This window comes from Nerophis ophidion, linkage group LG24 (genome assembly GCF_033978795.1).
Source record: "Nerophis ophidion isolate RoL-2023_Sa linkage group LG24, RoL_Noph_v1.0, whole genome shotgun sequence".
NCBI lineage: Eukaryota > Metazoa > Chordata > Actinopteri > Syngnathiformes > Syngnathidae > Nerophis > Nerophis ophidion.
The window spans coordinates 12320547-12341014 of NC_084634.1; positions in this window are offsets into that span (position 1 = coordinate 12320547).

The window sequence follows — 20468 nt, forward strand, 5'->3', positions numbered from 1 at the left end:
TGGCAGTCAACATAAAAAAACTCACCTTTGTGATTTCGTTGACTTTATCGTTGCAAATGCATCTGCAGGTTATCCATACATCTCTGGGCCATGTCTGCTTTAGCACCACCGGTAAATAGCATGTTAGCATCGATTAGCGTAGCATGTTAGCATCGATTAGCTGGCAGTCAACATCAACAAAACTCACCTTTGTGATTTCGTTGACTTTATCGTTGCAACTGCATCTGCAGGTTATCCATACATCTCTGTGCCATGTCTGCTTTAGCACCGCCGGTAAATAGCATGTTAGCATCGATTAGCTGGCAGTCAACATCAACAAAACTCACCTATGTGATTTCGTTGACTTTATCGTTGCAACTGCATCTGCAGGTTATCCATACATCTCTGTGCCATGTCTGCTTTAGCACCGCCGGTAAATAGCATGTTAGCATCGATTAGCTGGCAGTCAACATCAACAAAACTCACCTTTGTGATTTCGTTGACTTTATCGTTGCAAATGCATCTGCAGGTTATCCATACATCTCTCTGCCATGTCTGCTTTAGCACTGCCGGTAAATAGCATGTTAGCGTCGATTAGCGTAGCATGTTAGCATCAATTAGCTGGCAGTCAACATCGCAACCAAATATGTCTGATTAGCGCATAAGTCAACATCAACAAAACTCACCTTTGTGATTTCGTTGACATTATTGTTGCAAATGCATCTGCAGGTTATCCATACATCTCTGTGCCATGTCTGTCATCGCCGGTAAAATGTGGAGACACTCCGGCACATTCAATGGGGGTCTGGCGGCAGACACTTTCGCAACTTCAGGCCAGTGGTGCAACTTGAATCCCTCCCTGTTAGTGTTGTTACACCCTCCGACAACACACAGACGAGGCATGATGTCTCCAAAGTTAAAAAAAAATAGTCGAAAAAACGGAAAATAACAGAGCTGAGACCCGGTGTTTGTAATGTGTTGAAAATGAAAATGGCGGCTGTATTACCTCGGAGACGTCACGTTCTGACGTCATCGCAAAAAGAGCGATAAACAGAAAGGCGTTTAATTCGCCAAAATTCACCCATTTAGAGTTCGGAAATCGGTTCAAAAAATATATGGTCTTTTTTCTGCAACATCAAGGTATATATTGACGCTTACATAGGTCTGGTGAGAATGTTCCCCTTTAAAATTTTTATTATAGTATTTTTTTAGAATGGGCCGGGGTCCATTAACAAATAAGCTGGGGCCTCGGGCTGCACTTTGGACACGCCTTTTTTTTTTTTTTTTTAATCACAGCAACATGAACGTTTACATTTTTACATGAGGCGACTTACACGGGCGATACGTGAACAACATTCACAACGACAGCGCACGCCGCGCAAAGCAAACAAGCGGCCTCACGTCCAATCGCGGCGAATTCCCTGACAGCAGTTATCGGTCGGCTTGCTACAAACGTGTAGAAAAACCGATCCATCAGCACATTACTCACAGTAGAAATCATCCCAATATCACGCCGCCCCAGTGACAGTTGTAAGTAACCGCGCTCTGTTATCCGTCACTCTCGGGTGATTGGCAGCGAGGGCGTTGGAGCCGAGCCACAGAAGTGTCGCCCGGGGGCCAAGCGGTGCTGATATGATTTATGTCGCAGGATGATTATGTCAGTATTGACTGCCACCTTCTCCTGTAAACAAGTGCCCTTCTCGAGCCAGGGGCGGAGGCAGTTTTTTTTTTTTTTTTTTTTACATAAAGTACCAAGAGAAACATCACAACAGACGTCGGGGATTCTATATATTTTCAATCTGACAATGTAGGATGGCGGCGAGGTGGGGACAGGAAGAGGGTCGCAATCCAGTAGCTAAGTTTGCAACCGGGTTGGGACTTGTTTGAAGGGAGACAAACTTTGTGGCGCCGTTCCTTTCATTTTTAAAATTTTTTTTTTTTTGTCCTGTCCAGCTTCTCAGGCAAATCATATAGTTGATGTTCAGATTTACTTTACAAAAGAGAAGTGTAGGATACTTCTCTTGTTGTCTTATTTGAATGTGACTTTATTAAATGTATTCATATTATCATTTGGTGCAGGAGCGGATAGAAAGAGAAAAAAAGGAAGAGAGAGGGGGAAATTGAGGGGATAAGAGGGGGATTAGACAGAGAGACAAAAACAACAGCAAATACAACAATAACAACAACAACAATAGAACAACACCAGCACATACATAATATGTACAAATATGATCGTAAAAGTGATAGCAAAGAAGCAGTTAGTGAAATAAATAATATAGTAATGACAATGAGCATTTTTACACTAAAACTGGAGCAATACAAATACCAATAGAAAAAGCGCTATTGATCATGAACAAAACCAATAGTTTACCTCTATTATCAACAATAAAGTCGTTCAAATGCAACGATACGTATACATAATGATAGCTAGAAAGATGATACAAAAATAAATAAATAAATGAAAAAAAAAAGTAAAACAAAAAAAGAAGAAGGAATACCGAAAGATGAAAGGGAAGAGAGAGAGGCAACCTATATTAATCTTGTAGATTGTTCTAGTAACAATGTTTTAAGCTCTATCAATATGCCTTGTGTTACCCTAGGGCAACAACGTTGATATAAGTTTGATGAAACATGATTATGTGCATGAGTGTACGTATGTATATGTACTTGTATATGAACAGAATGTGTATATGAATGTTTGTACAGTAAATGTATATGTACAGTATATGTATGTTTGTTTGTTTGTTTCAAAAGAACCATTTGAAGAACTGGCTCCTTATCGTAGTTCTTTTATTACTCACAGTTAGCAGTTAGTAGATAAGGTGTGGATCAGTTAAATCGGGGATGTCCTAACTTTTTCACTGCAGGGCTAAGAAAAACATTGGGGACCGAAAGCTGACTGTATGTCAAGTATGTGCCTTGACTCACATAAATGAACTTGAAGTGCCATCCCATTCCTAACCCATAGGGTTCAATAGGATGTCGGCCTTTTGCAGCTATTACAGCTTAAACTCTTCTGGGAAGGCTGCCCAAAAGTTTGCGAAGGCCTGGCTCTTAGTCTTTGTTCTAGTTCATCCAAAAAGGTGTTCTATCGGGGTCAGGTCAGGACTCTGTGCAGGCCAGTCAAGTTCATCCACACCAGACTCTGTCATCCATGTCTTTATGGACCTTGCTTTGTGCACTGGTGCACAGTCATGTTGGAAGAGGAAGAGGCTCCCTCCAAACTGTTCCCACAAGGTTGGGAGCATGGAATTTTCCAAAATGTTTTGGTACTCTGGAGCGTTTTCATAAAAGGCCAAATCCTGAAAAATAAGCCCACACCATAATATTCTCCTGCACCAAATTTCTTGCTCAGCCATGGAAACCCATTCCATGAAGCTCTCTGGCCACCCATGCCTGGACTCACATATGAACTTGAAGTGCCATCCCATTCCTAACACATAGGGTTCAATAGGATGTCGGCCTTTTGCAGCTATTACAGCTTAAACTCTTCTGGGAAGGCTGCCCAAAAGTTTGCAAAGTGTGTTTATAAAAAACTTCCACAATGGTCGAGAAGGCCTGGCTCTTAGTCTTTGTTCTAGTTCATCCAAAAAGGTGTTCTATCGGGTTCAGGTCAGGACTCTGTGCAGGCCAGTCAAGTTCATCCACACCAGACTTTATGGACCTTTCTTTGTGCACTGGTGCACAGTCATGTTGGAAGAGGAAAAGGCCCCCTCCAAACTGTTCCCACAAGGTTGGGAGCATGGATTTTCCAAAATGTTTTGGTACTCCGGTGCGTTCAAAGTTCTTTTCATAAAAGGCCAAATCCTGAAAAATAAGCCCACACCATAATATTCTCCTGCACCAAATGTCTTGCTTGGCCATGAAAACCCATTCCAAGAAGCTCTCTGCATACTGTACGTGGGCTAATTGGAAGGTCACATGAAGTTTGGAGCTCTGTAGCAACTGACTGCGCAGAAAGTCGGCGACCTCATTGCTGACCCTTGTCTCTCGGTTTACGTGGCCTACCACTTCGTGGCTGAGTTGCTGTTGTTCCCAAACTCTTCCATTCTTCTTCTAATAAAGCCGACAGTTGACTTTGGAATATTTAGGAGCGAGGAACATTCAAACGACTGGATTTTTTTGCACAGGTGGTATCCTATGACAGTTCCATGCTGGAAATTACTGAAAGCGGCCCATTCTTTCACAAATGTTTGCCTAAGTGCTTGATATTTTATACACCTGTTACACCAAGTGATTAGGACACCTGATTCTGATCATTTGGATGTGTGACCAAATACTTTTAGCAATATAGTGTATTTCCATATATATACTCTATATATATGGAACTTTAAGAAGTTCTTCTGTCCTACACTTGTTACCTGTATCAATGGAACCTGTTTGAACTCGTTATCCGTGTAAAAGACACAGCCTAAAACAGACTCTAATATGGCCAAGACCAAAGAACTGTCGAAGGACACCAGGAAAATAATTGTGGACCTGAACCAGACTGGGAAGAGTGAATCTACAATAGGCAAGCAGCTTGGTGTGAACAAATCAACTGTGGGAGCAATTATCAGAAAATGAAAGACATACAAGACCACTGATAATCTCCCTCCATCTGGGGCTCCACAAAAGCTCTCATCACGTGCGGTCAAAATGATCATGAGAACGGTGAGCAAAAATCCCAGAACTACAAGGGGGGGACCTGGTGAATGACCTGCAGAGAGCTGTGACCAAAGTAACAAAGGTTACCATCAGTAACACACTACACCGACAGGGAATCAAATCCTGCAGTGCCAGACGTGTCCCCCTGCTTAAGCCAGTGCATGTCCAGGCCCGTCTGAAGTTTGCCAGAGAGCACATGGATGATACAGCAGAGGATTGGAAGAATGTCATGTGGTCAGATGAAACCAAAGTAGAACTTTTTGGTATAAACTCAACTCGTCGTGTTTGGAGGAAGAAGAATACTGAGTTGCATCCCAAGAACACCATACCTACTGTGAAGCATGGGGGTGGAAACATCATGCTTTGGGGCTGTTTTTCTGCTAAGGGGACAGGACGATTGATCCGTGTTAAGGAAAGAATGAATGAGGCCATGTATCGTGAGATTTTGAGCCAAAACCTCCTTCCATCAGTGAGAGCTTTGAATGGTTGACCAAATACTAATTTTCCACCATAATTTACAAATAAATTCTTTAAAATTCCTACAATGTGAATTTCTGGATTTTTTTTCACATTCTGTCTCTCACAGTTGAAGTGTACATATGGTGAAAATTACAGACCTCTGTCATCATTTTAAGTGGGAGAACTTACACAATCGGTGGCTGACTAAATACTTTTTTTGCCCCACTGTATATATAAACTAAAGTTTATGCACAGCTGCGGCGTAAGGATGGGACCCAAAGCACGGATAAAATACTCAGACGTGACGGAGCCCCGTGGGAGCATTGAATAGTGTAGTATAAAATAGTGGAGAGCTGCTGGCGTTCTGTTTGTCGGGAGATATGAGAGTTGTGTATCTGCAATAAAATATATACATTGTCGGGGGAATTTACATTGTCACATGCGCTCCACTTTCATGTTCAATCAGTTCAGTTACTTGATTATTGTTATTATGTTGTAATGCGCGCGGGTGTGAGTGGATAGCATTAGGAGTTTATGGGCCGCCACAAATGCACAAATTTACATTTGTAAATGTTGTCTGCATCTGTGACCGTCGGTGACTTCATGCAAACCTTAACCGGGGCCAAACCTGGAACCAATTAGCAGCAATAAAGTCACCACGACCAAAACAAAGATTTGGCTGTGGAATCCTGAGTGAGTTCATAGAAAAATAAGTAACAAAAAAACTCTGTTTAAGTACATGTGTAATCAGATATTAAGACATAATATATTAATATTCCACAAGTTATGTAAAAATTTGAATGAACTATTTATTTAGGTTTAAACATTAAACAGACTACAATGCCAAATACAGTTAAGTTCAATCAAACGTGTCCGATAGTCATGTGTTTGTGTTCCAGATAATATGCAAAGCTTGTATATATATATATATATATATATGTATATATATACATATATATATACACACATTATAAAAAAATAACAATAGGTTGATATTCCAAGGGGGAAATAAACATTTTGATATTTCTTACAGCAGTGAAGATAATTCAAAACTCATATACGGCCTCATCATTAATCTAAGAAAAGTACACACAACACAATAAATGGCCCAAAAATATATAAACATGAATATTATTTATATCGTATAGCCGTGGGAAACCTTCGGCTATAATATAAACAAAAAAAGTATTGTTGTTTCAGAAATATGGATATAAATCTGCCAGACTGACGGTGTTTTAAAGCGATGCTAAATGAGAAATTAGCTCTATGGGCTTTTGAAGAGACACGTCGTCAATGTTGCCAAAGTTAACTAAAATTTTGACTCACCACGGAGTAGAAATATAGTGGAAAAATAATGTTGATGTTATCCATCACTGAATTTATGTAACTAAATGTGGAGGTGGGTGTGGTCTGCGGGCCTGCAGTAGAAAATGTCACCGCCTCTGTCCATGGTGCTTAGGACAGAGCACCATCAGATGGGGACGTGGCAGTGCTGACGGCGAGACACGGTGATTAGATTTCACAGGTGGTACGTGTTAATATAATCGTCTGTTGTCTTTAACAGTAAGCGGCTGGGAGCAGGAGGAGAGAGAGGATACGGACGTGACTGAAAAGTCACAATCATCAATCTAAAAAGCGCACACAACACAATAAATGGCCCAAAAATATATAAACACAAATATTATGTATATAATATATCTTTAGAAAAATGTTCAGCTATAATATAAACTAAAAAAAAGTACTGTTGTTTCAGAAATACGGATATAAATCTGCCAGAATGATTTAGTTTTAAAGCGATGCTAAATGAGAAATTATGTCTATGGGCTTTTGAATAGACACGTCTTCGATGTTGCTAAAGTGAACTAACATTATTCTAAAGAACATTTTGACTCACCGCGGAGTAGAAGTATAGCGGCAAGAATGTTTAATTTTATCCATAACTGAATTTATGTAACTGAATGTGGAGGAGAGCGTGGTCTGCGGGCCTGCCGCTTAGCGGAGTGGAATGACAGGCCTCGAAGCCGGTGGCAGGTGAGTGGATTGCCCAGCTGGGACCGGTTATATAAGCACCTGTCGCCTTAGTTAGCAGCAGCCGGTTGAGACATGTGGTTGGAGTTGGAGACAGACAGAGAGAGAGAGCTCACAAACGGAGACACGCCGGACTGAAAAGTCTTAAATATATATTGCTGGAAAGGACACCATATTTGTGTATGAGAAATAAAAGACTTTCTCCAACCTGTCTACCGGGCTCACGAAAGATCTGTCGGCACCAGGAGACTTCCACTCAGAATTTTTTGCATTTGAATTTCATCAAACTTGAAATGAAATTATGCTTATGATTTCATTGAAAAAAAAAAATTGTTTTAAAACTCATAGTACAAAAAAATCTGTGTCGAAAAAAAATCAGCGTAGACAAATTCAGTGTTAAAAAATTCTCATGGATACAGATTCCTATTCTTCATTCATCACTTCAAGTTTTTACAATACAACTAAAACTGTTCCTACTTAGGAAACCGTCCCATGTGATATGTCATATTTGGACGTGCTATCGTAATGTGATCGAGCTAGTGTTGTTAGCATTAGCTAATATGTTAAAATGTTTACGAGTGTCTGTATTAGCACAATTAACATAAAATGGTGTTCTTTTTGTGTTGTTGTACTTTTATACACACTATTTCGAAACCATAAAGGTACATAAATATACATAAAAACATCTATGTAAATACGGACAAAATAAAAAATCTAAATATACCTGCGGCTTAGTTTATTATTATTTAAAAAAACAACAACCAGCAAATACACTGTAAAGGTGTGTTACTGTTTGTATTGTGGCGCCATCTTTTGGACGAGTTCGCGCATTGCAAGTGCTGCAGTGTCCTTCCTTTTAGAAAAAAGTAAAAAAAAATAATAATAAAAATAAATCTATTTATTTTTGTTATATTTATTTGATATAATAATGGATGGATGAATATATTATTATATTTAAAAATATTTGTAAGAAAATAAGAAAATAATAGTTTTCCTTTCTTTAATTATTATTATTATTTTCTTGATGTTTTGTTTTTCTTATTAAAAAGATTTATACCCCAAAAATTGATCATGTAAAAAATGTGTTTTTTCTTTCTTTATTTGTTTATTTATTTTTATATATATTATTGTTTTTTTTATATTAATTCATAAAAAATACAACCAAATGCAGGTTTCCTTTTTAAAATGTATTTACTCATTTATATGATTGTTTTTCTTTAATCAAACATATTAATTTGAAAAAGTAAAAACATTCAGTTTTCCTTTTTTCAATAAACATGTTTTATTTTTTTCTCGATACATTATTGTTGTTCTTTTACAGATTTATTTGAAAAGTAGCAAATGTAGTTTTCCTTTTTGAATTATTTTTTCAATCTATTTGTTGCTATACCATTGAGTTGTTTTTAAATTTAAAAGATTAATAAAAAACTAAAAAGTAAAACATGTAGTATTAATTTTTTTGATTTAATCTATTTAAAATATGTACTACAAGTTAATGCAAAATAATATGTATAGTTTTTTATTTCAAATATGTATTAAAAAATAAAACGTAATAAACATATTTTTTTAGATTATTATTTTTTTCTTCATTTATCTATGTTAAGTTTTTTTTTTTAATTTAAAATTTTCAAAAATTACAAAAAAAATTAAAAAAGTGTCCCTTTAGTGTGGTTTAGAACATTGGTCCCCAATGTTTTTGTTGCAACGCTTGTTAATTTGTCCCGCAGGGATTTTTATTTTATTTTTATTTTTTTCTTTGTCATGAAAAAGGGAGGTTTTTTGGGTTGGTGCACTAATTGTAAGTGTATCTTTTTATATTTAAGTTTTTTATGTTGATTTAATTAAAAAAATTAAAATACAATTTTTCAAAATAAAAATTAATACAAAAATTATTCTGCGGCCCGGTACCAATCGAGCCCGGGGTTTGGGGACCACTGGTTTAGAAGATAAACGACTGAAGAGAACCCGCAAACAAAAGCTACGTTGTGATCAAATCGACACAAAAAGAAGAGGAAATGCGGGTCAATTGTACGAGCTAAAGCCTTGAAAAAAAAAATCCCGTCGAAGGCACAAGGGCATCTGATACGGACAAAAGCTTCATTGTGATCGCCATGGCAACCGTGGCTCACCTACTCTCATGCTCCGGGATTATCGACGGAGCGACAAGAGACACCTTCACTTTTCAGTTGGTGCCTTCTCGAGCTTTCAAACGGTCGTAGAAGAGCCGTTCCATCTTCAAGCTATTTCTACTCGTATGGATTCTCTATTCATCACCCCCAGTTTTACAATAATTCCTTCTCAGGAAACTGACCCATGTGTGATGTGATATAAAAGCTGATGATATAAAGTCCGAAAAGAAGAAGAGATGATGCAGTATTATTGGTTGTTTGAGTGCATTGCAGCACATCAGTCACCAGCAGGATTCTCACAGGAATGAGACACACATTCCAGTGTACTCCGTTACATATACTTAAGCAACTTTTTGGATGAATTCTGCCTGTTGGACTAGTTTTACTGAAACACACTTTTCACTGGCGGGTTTTTGCAAGACAAACGATTCCTCAGCAGGAGACGCCGCACTCGCCGCTCGCGGAGTCGAGAGCGGTTCATCGCTCGCATTTTGTGTCACGTCCCCGAGCCGCCGCACATCCCACGCTACCAAAACCTGGCTGCTGCCTCGTTCTCTTCCTACACACTCTGCAGCCTGGAATCGCCTCTGCAAAAAAATAAGCTTGTTTCGATTTGTGAATGCAAGGTAGGCATTGGTATTATTGTTATTATTCATCTGATCAGTATTATTAATACTGATCACATTTTTATCCTCTCTGAGCTGCCACCTTATCGTGGTAGAGGAGTTTTCGTGTCCCAATGATCCTAGGAACTATGTTGTCCGGGGGCTTTATGCGCCCTGATAGGGTCTCCCAAGACAAACAGGTCCTAGGTGAGGGATCAGACAAAGAGCAGCTCGAAGACCTTCATGAAGAAGACAAATCATGGACCCAGATTTCCCTCGCCCAGATGAGGGTCACCGGGTCCCCCCTCTGGAGCCAGGCCCGGAGTTGGGGCACGATGGCGAGTGCCTGGCGGCCGGGAATGCCGGCAACGCCAGAGTGGAAGAGAGTCCATCCCCTCTCGATAGAAGTGGTTCCAAAGCCCTTGCTGTGCGTCGAAGGGAGTCCGACTATTTCCAGCCAGAACTTCTCTACTTCACGCACTAGGTCAGGCTCCTTGCCCCCAGTGAGGTGACGTTCCACGTCCCAAGAGCTAGCTTCTGTAGCCGAGGATCGGACCGCCAAGTCGTGGGTCACCCCTCCAATGGGCTCACCACCCATTGCAGGGGTCATGGAGGTCGGGTGCGATGTGAGCTGGGCGGCAGGGCACTCGGCGGTCTGATCCTCGGCTACAGAAGCTAGCTCTTGGGACGTGGAACGTCGCCTCACTGGGGGGGAAGGAGCTTGAGCTAGTGCGCGAAGTGGAGAAGTTCCGGCTGGATAGAGTCTGACTCACTTCGACGCACAGCAAGGGCTCTGGAACCACTTATATCGAGAGGGGCTGGACTCTCTTCCACTCTGGCATTGCTGGCAGTGAGAGGCGACGGGCTGGGGTGGCAATTCTTGTTGCCTCCCGGCTGAAAGCCTGCACGTTGGAGCTCAACCCAATGGACGAGAGGGTAGCCTCCCTCCGCCTTCGGGTGGAGGGACGGGTCCTGACTGTTGTTTGTGCTTACGCACCAAACAGCAGTTCAGAGTACCCACCCTTTTTGGGTACACTCGAGGGAGTACTTGTCCTACTGGGGGACTTTAATGCTCATGTTGGCAACAACAGGGAAACCTGGAGAGGCGTGATTAGGAAGAATGGCGGCCCGGATTTGAACCCGAGTTGTGTTTTGTTATTGGACTTTTGTGCTCGTCACAGTTTGTCCATAACAAACACCATGTTCAAACATAAGGGTGTCCATATGTGCACTTGGCACCAGGACACCCTAGGCCACAGTTCCATGATCGACTTTGTAGTTGTGTCATCAGATTTGCGGCCTCATGTTTTGGACACTCGGGTGAAGAGAGGGGCGGAGCTTTCTACCGATCACCACCTGGTGGTGAGTTGGCTGCGATGGTGGGGGAAGATGCCGGACAGACCTGGCAGGCCCAAACGCATTGTGAGGGTCTGCTGGGATCGTCTGGCAGAGTCTCCTGTCAGAGAGAGTTTCAATTCCCACCTCCGGAAGAACTCAAGGTGAGGGAGATTGAGTCCGAGTGGACCATGTTCCGCACATCTATTTTCGAGGCAGCTGATTGGAGCTGTGGCCGCAAGGTAGTTGGTGCCTGTCGTGGCGGTAATCCGAGAACCCGTTGGTGGACACCGGCGGCAAGCGATGCCATCAAGCTGAAGAAAGAGTCCTATCGGGTTCTTTTGGCTCATAGGACTCCGGAGGCAGCAGACAGGTACCAACTGGCCAAACGGTGTGCGGCTTCAACGGTTGCGCAGACAAAAACTCGGACATGGGAGGAGTTTGGGGAAGCCATGGAAGCCGACGTTTTCGAATAAATTCTGGACCACCATCGGCCGCCTCAAGAACGGGAAGCAGTGTACTGTCAACACCGTGTATGGTGCGGATGGTGTTCTGCTGACTTCGACTGCGGACGTTGTGGATCTGTGGAGGGAATACTTCGAAGACCTCCTCAATCCCACCAACACGTCTTCCTATGAGGAAGCGGTGTCTAGGGAATCTGTGGTAGGCTCTCCTATTTCTGGGGGTGAGGTTGCTGAGGTAATAAAAAGCTCCTCGTCGGCAAGGCCCCGGGGTATATGAGAGCCGCCCGGAGTTCCTTAAGGCTCTGGATGCTGTCGGGCTGTCTTGGTTGACAAGACTCTGCAGCATCGCGTGGACATCGGGGGCAGTGCCTCTGGATTCCTCTCTTTAAGAAGGGGAACCGGAGGGTGTGTTCCAACTATTGTGGGATCATACTCATCAGCCTTCCCGGTAAGGTATATTCAGATGTACTGGAGAGGAGGCTACGCCGGATAGTCGAACCTCGGATTCAGGAGGAACAGTGTGGTTTTCGTCATGGTCGTGGAACTGTGGACCAGCTCTATACTCTCGGCAGGGTTCTTGAGGGTGCATGGGAGTTTGCCCAACCAGTATACATGTGCTTTGTGGACTTGGAGAAGGCATTCGACCATGTCCCCCGGAAAGTCATGTGGGGAGTGCTCAGAGAGTATGGGGTATCGGACTGTCTGATTGTGGCGGTCCGCTTCCTGTACGATCAGTGTCAGAGCTTAATCCACATTTTCGGCAGTAAGTTAGACACATTTCCAGTGAGGTTTGGACTCCGCCAAGGCTGTCCTTTGTCACCGATTCTGTTCATAACTTTTATGGACAGAATTTCTAGGCGCAGTCAAGGCGTTGAAGGGATCCGGTTTGGTGGCTGCAGAATTAGGTCTCTGCTTTTTGCAGATGATGTGGTCCTTTATGGATTCATCTGGTCAGGATCTTCAGCTCTCACTGGATCGGTTCGCAGCCGAGTGTGAAGCGACCGGGATGAGAATCAGCCCCTCCAAGTCAAAGTCCATGGTTCTCGCCCGGAAAAGGGTGGAGTGCCATCTCCGGGTTTGGGGGGGAGACCCTTCCACAAGTGGAGGAGTTCAAGTACCTTAGAGTCTTGTTCACGAGTGAAGGAAGAGTGGATCGTGAGATCGACAGGTGGATCGGTGCGGCGTCTTCAGTACTGCGGACGCTGTACCGATCCGGAGCTGAGTTGGAAGGCAAAGCTCTCAATTCACCGGTCGATAAAGGTTCCCATCCTCACCTATGGTCATGAGCTTTGGGTTATGACCGAAAGGACGAGATCACGGGTACAAGCGGCTGAAATTAGTTTCCTCCGCCGTGTGACGGGACTCTCCCTTAGAGATAGGGTGAGAAGCTCTGCCATTCAGGAGGAGCTCAAAGTAAAGTCGCTGCTCCTCCACATCGAGAGGAGCCAGGTGAGGTGGTTCAGGCATCTGGTCTGGATGCCACCCGAACGCCTCCTTCGGGAAGTGTTTCGGGCACGTCCAACCGGTAGGAGGACACGGGGAAGGCCCAAAACACGTTGGGAAGACTATGTCTCCCGGCTGGCCTGGGAAGGCCTCGGGATTCCCTTGAAAGAGCTGGACAAAGTGGCTGGGGAGAGGGAAGTCTGGGCTTCCTTGCTTAGGCTGCTGCCCCCGCGACCCGACCTCAGATAAGCGGAAGAAGATGGATGGATGGATGGCTGGAAGTATTATTATTATTATCATTGTAATTATTATAATTTTTGTTATTGTTACTATTCATATTATCATTTTTGTTTGTATTATTATTATTATTATTATTATTATTATTGGTATTGTTATTATTAATAATATGATTTTGTTTTTATTATTATTGTATTATTTTTATTATTGTATCTATTAATACTGTTATTTTTGATTGTATTATTATTATTATTAACTATATGATTATTATTATAATTTATATAAGTATTATTTATATAATCACTATTTTAATTTCTTCTTATTATGTAAATTATTAACATTATTATTATCATTATTAGTATTATTGTTTCATTGTTTTTAAGATGTTTGTATTGATATTTCTTATTATGTAATAATAATATTAATTTTAGTTATTAAACAATATGATTAGTATTATATTTCTAATTTTCCATTTACAGAAATGCACGATAAAAAAGTAGCCAAAGATTTTACAGTGAAAAATATTGGCAAGCCTTGTTGCCAGAAACTTACCGCAAAAACTGTGGTACATATTTTCCATTTACAGCAACACACTGTAAGAAAACAGCTTCAGCAGTACGGTAAAAAATTGCAATCAGTTGACAGAACTTTACCATTAAAAAATACAAATGGTGAAGTTTTTTTTCCATTTACAACCACGCACTGTAAAAACCACTGTGAATGTTATGGTAAAAACTCAGTCAATTGCCAGAATTTTACCATATAAAATAACATTGCTTAAGTTGATCCGTTTACAGTAATGCACTGTAAAAAAACGACCGTGGATTTGACGTTACAAAACAAACTGGCAAACCCAGTTACCAGAATTTTACCGTTAAAAACAGTGGTATGGTTTCTCCGTGTACAGTAACGCACTGTAAAAACCGCTGTGGATTTTATGACCAAAAAACTGGTAATCAGTCAGCAGAATTTTAGTGTCCAAAAACCTTGGTATTTGTTCTATCTACAGTAATGAACTGTAAAAACAACGGCCGGTAAAAAATGGCAATCAGTCGCCTGAATTTTACTATAAAAAATAACACTGCTACAGTTTTGTCATTTACAGTACAGCACTGTAAAACCACCGTAGATTTCATGTTAAAAACCCGAAATCAGTCTCCAGAATTTTAGTGTTAAAATAACATCTGTACGTTTTTTTTTTTCCATCTACAGTAATGCACCTAAAATAACGACCGCGGATTTTACACAGGGCTTCACGGTGGCAGAGGGGTTAGTGCGTCTGCCGCACAATACGAAGGTCCTGCAGTCCTGGGTTCAAATCCAGGCTCGAGATCTTTCTGTGTGGAGTTTGCATGTTCTCCCCGTGAATACGTGGGTTCCCTCCGGGTACTCCGGCTTCCTCCCACTTCCAAAGACATGCACCTGGGGATAAGTTGATTGGCAACACTAAATTGGCCCTAGTGTGTGAATGTTGTCTGTCTATCTGTGTTGGCCCTGCGATGAGGTGGCGACTTGTCCAGGGTGTACCCCGCCTTCCGCTCGATTGTAGCTGAGATAGGCGCCAGCGCCCCCCGCGACCCCAGAAAGGGAATAAGCGGTAGAAAATGGATGGATGGGATGGATGGATTTTACACAATAAAACTGGCAGCTCAGTCGGCAGAATTTTACGGTAAAAATCGATAGGAATCGAAATAGATGGTGTTGGAACGGATGTCGAATAAAATGCTATAGAAATGCAGTTCTTCTTGTAAGGACATGATAAAAAATCCTTCAGATTTATGCAGATACATGGTTTGAAGTGTCTTGTATTCCCAGACAGACACACACACACACACACACACACACACACACACACACACACACACACACACACACACACACACACACACACACACACACACACACACACACAGGGATCCGATGGGAGACGGTTGCCTGGTTACCAGAGGCAGACTGCTGGTGGCGCTGCCGTGCAAAGGTCATCTTCAGGGTCCTGCCAAGTGTTTGATCAAAGCTGCATGGTTGCTGAACCGTTTGTCATGGAGCCTTTTTTGGTTTTGTCTTGCAGTGTTGGAACCTTTCCATTCACACACATGTTGTCGCTGCATGTAATTACCTTTTTTTTCTCTCTTCAGTTAAAAATAAAAAAGAAGTATAAGCGCAGTGGAACATGATTGAGTGGATAACAAACCCTGACTTTTTTTTTTGTAATAATCAATTAATTTATTGACATAAATTATTATATTTTTATATTCAAGATGTGTTTTAAAAAAGTAAAAAAAAAAAAATTATTGTCCTTCTTGACAGTTTAAAAAAAATTTTTTTTTTCAAAGATTTGTCTATGAAACAGAAACATGTAAAAAAAAAAATGTAGTTTCCTTTTATAATTATTTATCGATTGAGTGATGGATGTATTATTTTTCATTTAAAAGATGAATTTAAAATATAAAAAAGTAAAACAATTAGTTGTTGATTTTAATGATTGTTAACATTTTTATTGTTGTATGTTTTTTTTGGAAACATATTTAAAAAATAAAAAAGTATATAGTTTTCCTTTTTTAAATTATTTATTTATACACTCATTAATATATTAATTAGTTTTATTTAAAAGATTTCTGGAAAAAAAGTTAAACAAGTAAATCTATTTTTGTTATACTAATTTGATACATAATTATAGATGGGATGATTATTTTATTTAAAATATTTTTATAAGAAAAAAGAAGAAAAATAATAGCCCTGCGATGAGGGGGCGACTTGTCCAGGGTGTAAGCCGCCTTCCGCCCGATTGTAGCAGAGATAGGCACCAGCGCACCCCCCCCCCCCGACCCCGAAGGGAATAAGCGGTAGAAAATGGATGGATGGAAGAAAATAATAGTTTTCTTTTCTTTAATTATTTTTGTTATTATTTTCTTGATATGTTATTGTTTTTATTATTAAAAAGATTTATTCCCCAAAAAATGTTTTCAAAGATTTGTCTATGAAACAGAAACATGTAAAAAAAAAAGTAGTTTCCCTTTTATAATTATTTATTGATTGAGTGATGGATGTATTATTTTTCATTTAAAAGATGAATTAAAATATAAAAAAGTAAAACAATTAGTTGTTGATTTTAATGATTGTTAACATTTTTATTGTTGTATATATTTTTTGGAAACATATTTAAAAAATAAAAAAGTATATAGTTTTCCTTTTTTTTAATTATTTATTTATACACTCATTAATATATTAATTAGTTTTATTTAAAAGATGTCTGGAAAAAAAGTTAAACAAGTAAATCTATTTTTGTTATACTAATTTGATACATAATTATGGATGGGATGATTATTTTATTTAAAATATTTTTATAAGAAAAAAGAAGAAAATAATAGCCCTGCGATGAGGGGGCGACTTGTCCAGGGTGTAAGCCGCCTTCCGCCCGATTGTAGCAGAGATAGGCACCAGCGCACCCCCCCCCCCCCCCCAACCCCGAAGGGAATAAGCGGTAGAAAATGGATGGATGGAAGAAAATAGTTTTCTTTTCTTTAATTATTTTTGTTATTGTTTTCTTGATATGTTATTGTTTTTGTTATTAAAAAGATTTATTCCAAAAAAAAAATTTTTCAAAGATTTGTCTATGAAACAGAAACATGTAAAAAAAAAAATGTAGTTTCCCTTTTATAATTATTTATTGATTGAGTGATGGATGTATTATTTTTCATTTAAAAGATGAATTTAAAATATAAAAAAGTAAAACAATTAGTTGTTGATTTTAATGATTGTTAACATTTTTATTGTTGTATATATTTTTGGGACACATATTTAAAAAATAAAAAAGTATATAGTTTTCCTTTTTTTTAATTATTTATTCATACACTCATTAATATAGTAATTAGTTTTATTTAAAAGATTTCTGGAAAAAAAGTTAAACAAGTAAATCTATTTTTGTTATACTAATTTGATGCATAATTATGGATGGGATGATTATTTTATTTAAAATATTTTTATAAGAAAAAAGAAGAAAATAATAGCCCTGCGATGAGGGGGCGACTTGTCCAGGGTGTACACCGCCTTCCGCCCGATTGTAGCAGAGATAGGCACCAGCGCACCCCCCCGACCCCGAAGGGAATAAGCGGTAGAAAATGGATGGATGGAAGAAAATAATAGTTTTCTTTTCTTTAATTATTTTTGTTATTATTTTCTTGATATGTTATTGTTTTTGTTATTAAAAAGATTTATTCCAAAAATTTTTTTTTCAAAGATTTGTCTATGAAACAGAAACATGTAAAAAAAAAAATGTAGTTTCCCTTTTATAATTATTTATTGATTGAGTGATGGATGTATTATTTTTCATTTAAAAAATGAATTTAAAATTTAAAAAAGTAAAACAATTGATTTTAATGATTGCTAACATTTTTATTGTTGTATAATTTTTTGGGAAACATATCTAAAAAATAAAAAAGTATATAGTTTTCTTTTTTTAATCATTTATTTATACACTCATTAATATATTAATTCGTTTTATTTAAAAGATTTCTGGAAAAAAAGTTAAACAAGTAAATCTATTTTTGTTATACTAATTTGATGCATAATTATGGATGGATGATTATTTTATTCAAAATATTTTTATAAGAAAAAAGAAGAAAAATAATAGCCCTGCGATGAGGAGGCGACTTGTCCAGGGTGTAAGCCGCCTTCCGCCCGATTGTAGCAGAGATAGGCACCAGCGCACCCCCCCCGACCCCGAAGGGAATAAGCGGTAGAAAATGGATGGATGGAAGAAAATAATAGTTTTCTTTTCTTTAATTATTTTCGTTATTATTTTCTTGATATGTTATTGTTTTTATTATTAAAAAGATTTATTCCCCAAAAATTTTTTTCAAAGATTTGTCTATGAAACAGAAACATGTAAAAAAAAAAAAGTAGTTTCCCTTTTATAATTATTTATTGATTGAGTGATGGATGTATTATTTTTCATTTAAAAGACGAATTTAAAATATAAAAAAGTAAAACAATTAGTTGTTGATTTTAATGATTGTTAACATTTTTATTGTTGTATATATTTTTTGGAAACATATCTAAAAAATAAAAAAGTATATAGTTTTCCTTTTTTTAATCATTTATTTATACACTCATTAATATATTAATTAGTTTTATTTAAAAGATTTCTGGAAAAAAAGTTAAACAAGTAAATCTATTTTTGTTATACTAATTTGATACATAATTATGGATGGGATGATTATTTTATTTAAAATATTTTTATAAGAAAAAAGAAGAAAAATAATAGCCCTGCGATGAGGTGGCGACTTGTCCAGGGTGTACGCCGCCTTCCGCCCATTTGTAGCAGAGATAGGCACCAGCGCACCCCCCCTGACCCCGAAGGGAATAAGCGGTAGAAAATGAATGGATGGAAGAAAATAATAGATTTCCTTTCTTTAATTATTTTTATTGTTATGTTCTTGATATGTTATTGTTTTTGTTATTAAAAAGATTTATTCCCAAAAACTGTCCATGTAAAAAAATGCATTTTTCTTTCCTTATTTGTTTATTTATTCATATTATGTTTTTTTAAATATTAATTTATGAAAATTGATTAAAAATGCAGGTTTTTATTTCATGTATATGATTGTTTTTCTTAAATTAAACATATTAATTTAAAAACAAATTTAAGTTTCCTTTTTTTAATGAATATGTTTTATTTTTTCTTGATATATTATTGTTTTTTACAGATTTATTTGAAACGTAAAAAATGTAGCTATCCTTCTTTAGTTATTTTTTCAATCTATGTGTTGCTATATCATTGAGTTTTTCTAATGTAAAAGATCAATTAAAAAATAAAAATTAAAACATGTATTATTCATTTTTTGATTTCATCTATTTAAAATATGTAATGCAAGCAAATAAAAAGTAAAAATGTATAGTTTTTTTCAAATATTTATTTAAAAAAAAAAAAAAATTAATTAAGTTTATTGCTTTAGATTATTATTTGTTTTTTCTTTTATTCGTGATCAGTTTTTATTTTCTTATTCATTTAAAAGATAAAAAAAATAAATAAAATCCTTTAGTGTGATTGAATAAGAGAACCCAAAACAAAAGCGAGGGAATGCGGGTCAATTGTGCGAGTTAAAGCCTTAAAAAAAAAAATCGTCGATGGCACACCGGCATCAGATACGGACAAAAGCCTTATTGCGATCGCCATGGCAACAGTGGCTCACCTACTTTCATGCTACGTGTTTATCGATGGAGCGACAAGAGACATCTTCACTTTTCAGTTGTTGCCCCAGCATCCTGATCAACATTAGTCCACTCCCCCTGCATGTTTGCTTGTTTCCCATTATTATTTATCATTATGGGATTGATTTCATGCTCCGTCTTGTTATTGCTCTAACTTTACTTCTAACTTTATTCTTCTTCTTTTATTTATTACCGCCGCTGCGAGAAGAACCGGCCAACGCACCCCCCACATATGTTATACCGTCGGAAAGGTGCCACTCGCGCCGACGGCGGAAAATCAAAAATCGGGAACATTTCCTGTTACCGTGGCAACGCTATTCACGAACAAATACAAAAAAATGGGCCAATTGATTAGGTATGTCGCGTGGGTCTAATACGAGACGAACCGGTCAACGAACCCCCACATGTGTCATACCGTCGGAGAGGTGTACTTTCCGGCTATAAGCGAAATTTGAATCGGCAACATTTGAAGTTACCATAGCGACACTATTCACGATTTAACAACAACAAAAAAAATGTGCCAATTGAATAGGTACACCTATTTTGTTTAGTGCGAGACGAACCGGCCAACGTGCCCGCACACGTGTTATACCGGCGGAATGGTCTCGTCGGCGCCGATAGGCGTAATATAAATTGGGAACATTCTGTGTTACCATGGCAACGGTAGTAAGGAAAATTAAAAAAGCACCTTTTGTTTAATACAAGATGAACCGGCAACAAACCGCCACATGCGTTATACCGTTGGAAAGGTCTCGTTTGCACCGATCGGCATATCGGGAACATTTCAAGTTGCCATGGCGACGCTTTTCAAGAATAAACTAAAAAGTGGGCCAATTGAATAAGAACCTACCATGTATAATGGGGAATATTTCCAGCACACCTGCTTTCGTAGCTCAGCCATTCTTTGACGTAGCTCAGGGCTCAACGTCTCA